Source organism: Petaurus breviceps, unplaced genomic scaffold (assembly GCF_028583685.1).
Source record: "Petaurus breviceps papuanus isolate PSGF00001 unplaced genomic scaffold, PetGlider_PUasm1.0 214, whole genome shotgun sequence".
NCBI classification, from domain to species: domain Eukaryota; kingdom Metazoa; phylum Chordata; class Mammalia; order Diprotodontia; family Petauridae; genus Petaurus; species Petaurus breviceps.
The window spans coordinates 117,583-119,909 of record NW_027185863.1 but is presented as its reverse complement, the minus strand read 5'-3'; the positions used below and the strand labels follow the sequence as shown (position 1 = coordinate 119,909).

The 2,327-nt window shown below is 37.4% G+C and overlaps 1 pseudogene; it reads left to right on the top strand.

The window, feature by feature from the left end:
* The first annotated feature begins 1,453 nt into the window (after positions 1–1,453).
* On the top strand, positions 1,454–2,125 carry LOC138165647 (large ribosomal subunit protein eL6-like; annotated as a pseudogene).
* Positions 2,126–2,327: the final 202 nt, after the last annotated feature.

The window sequence follows — 2,327 nt, the reverse complement described above, 5'->3', positions numbered from 1 at the left end:
AAAGAAAATTGTCATTTTTTTTTCAATCAAGGATTTTACATTTTATCATGGGAGAAAGCAGAATATGTGTGTGTGTGTGTGTGTAAGTATATAAAAATAAATCCAAGGTAGTGTCACATAGTTGGTGCTTAATAAAAGCTTGTTGATTGATTAATTTCTGCCATTCTCTGTGATGCTATATTTATACTGCCTTATATTCCTCCTAACGGCAGCTGCTCTCCATGGTTCAATTTTCATACCTCTAGTGTTCCCTTTTTTTCTTATGTCTCTTAAGAATCTTATCTAGCACTGGCATTTCCACTAAAGTGTCCTCATGTCACCTGAAATGCATCAATATTCTAAACTTTATTCTCATCATCCACTCATTCCATTCAGTAATCTTTCTTTGTTTCCCTATTCTTATTACTAGCACCAAAAATTTCCTACTCATTCATATTTGACAAATTGAAATAATATTAATACTAACAACTTAAAGTTATACTCAACCGAATGTATTTGCAGTCTCATCAGTTTGGAAGTTGTCTCATTTATCCAGATTTCAACCCATTCACATCTACTTAATCCTGTCTACAAGCCTTGTCCATGTCCTCTCATGATTTCACCCTAAGAGTTCTGATTAGTTTGTTGGAGGTCTTCCTCATTGTCTGCTAATATTTCAAGAGTACCAATGGTTCCTGGACTATCTGTCTGTCACCTTTCACCCTCACCACTTGACCATCCCATCTCTTCCTAGAGTTCATTCTCTTGATAACATAAGATCATAGAGTCATAGATATAGAATTGTAGAGGATTTAAAGCTATCTAGTCCAACTACATTATATAAAGAAAGTTCAGAGAAGAAAAATGATTTGCCAAAGTTCTAACAAGTAATCAGTATCTGAGACTGAATTTGAACCCAGGTCTCCTGACCAAAACCAACAAAAAGAATAGGGTTTTTCTCTTATTTGTATTTTTCTTCCTCATTTGTTATATTCTTCAGCCAGTTTATATCCATTGTGAATCTCTTCATTGTCCCTTCTGTGGTTTTGAATGTTGGCTTTGAAAAAAATAGGACCAACATTCAAAATCACACAAAGGACTATGGAGAGATTCATGGTGGGTATGAACTGACTGAAGAATATGACAAATGAGGAACTTTGGGAAAAAAGGGGGAAAATTTACATGATAACTTTAATATATATTTTAAAAGGAATAGCTAGTTGTATATAATAGATTTAGTTTCATGAGTAATAATCTTTTTATTCTATTCTATCATTATGATATTATGGAAATGTTTGTTTTATATCTAAGATTAAAAGTAAAATAAATAATATTTAAATAAAGAAAAGATGGCTCTTTCCCTTCTCTCAAGATGGCAGTCAAAAAGCCATCCAAGGAAAAGAAGGTCAAAAATAAAAAAAAGAGAACAGAAAGGAAGATGTAGCTGAAAAGGTCAAAAAGTCTCGACAGCATTGCAGTTGGAACCCAGTCCTGGCCTGAGGGATTGGTAGATACTTCAGGTCTTCAATGTATTCCCAGAGAGTCATGTACAAGCAGAAATACACTTCCCCAAAAACCCGGATTGAAAGGAAAAAGAAAGAAAAAGTGCCTGCCACTATCTCAAAGCCTGTTGATGGTGATAAGAATAGAGGAACTCGAGTGGTGAAGATTTGCAAAATGCCTAGGTATTACCCTACTGAGGATGTTCCTAGAAAGCTGCTAAGTCATGGCAAAAAGCCCTTCAGCCAGCAGGTGAGGAGACTTGGGGCTAGCATCACCTGGGTACCGTTCGGTTCATGCTCACTGGCCGCCACAGGGGCAAGCAAGTGGTTTTCTTGAAGCAGCTGCCTAGTGGCTTGCTACTGGTGACTGGACCTCTGACCATCAACCGTGTTCCTCTGAGAAGGACCCATCAGAAATTTGTCATTGACACTTCTACTCGGGTTAACCTTTCAGGTGTGAAAATTCCAAATCATTTTACTGATGCTTACTTCAAGAAGAGCCTCCGTAAACCTAGACACCAAGAAGGAGAGATTTTTGACACAGAAAAAGAGAAATATGAGATTACAGAGCAGCACAAGACTGATCAGAAAACAGTAGACTCTCAGATCCTACCCTAAATCAAGAAAATTCCTCAGCTCCATGGCTACCTAAGTTTATCCTCACAAACTGGTGTCTTAAATGCCTTGCAGAGAACACATTAAAATATTTGCAATAGCTAAAAAACAAAAGATGGGCCATTGTTTCTGTGGAAAGCTTGGAAAAGGAAGGGGAGGAGGTAGAAGAGGACAAGGAAGAGGAGGAGGAGGAGGAGGAAGAGAAAGAGAGAGAGAGAGAGAGAGAGAGAG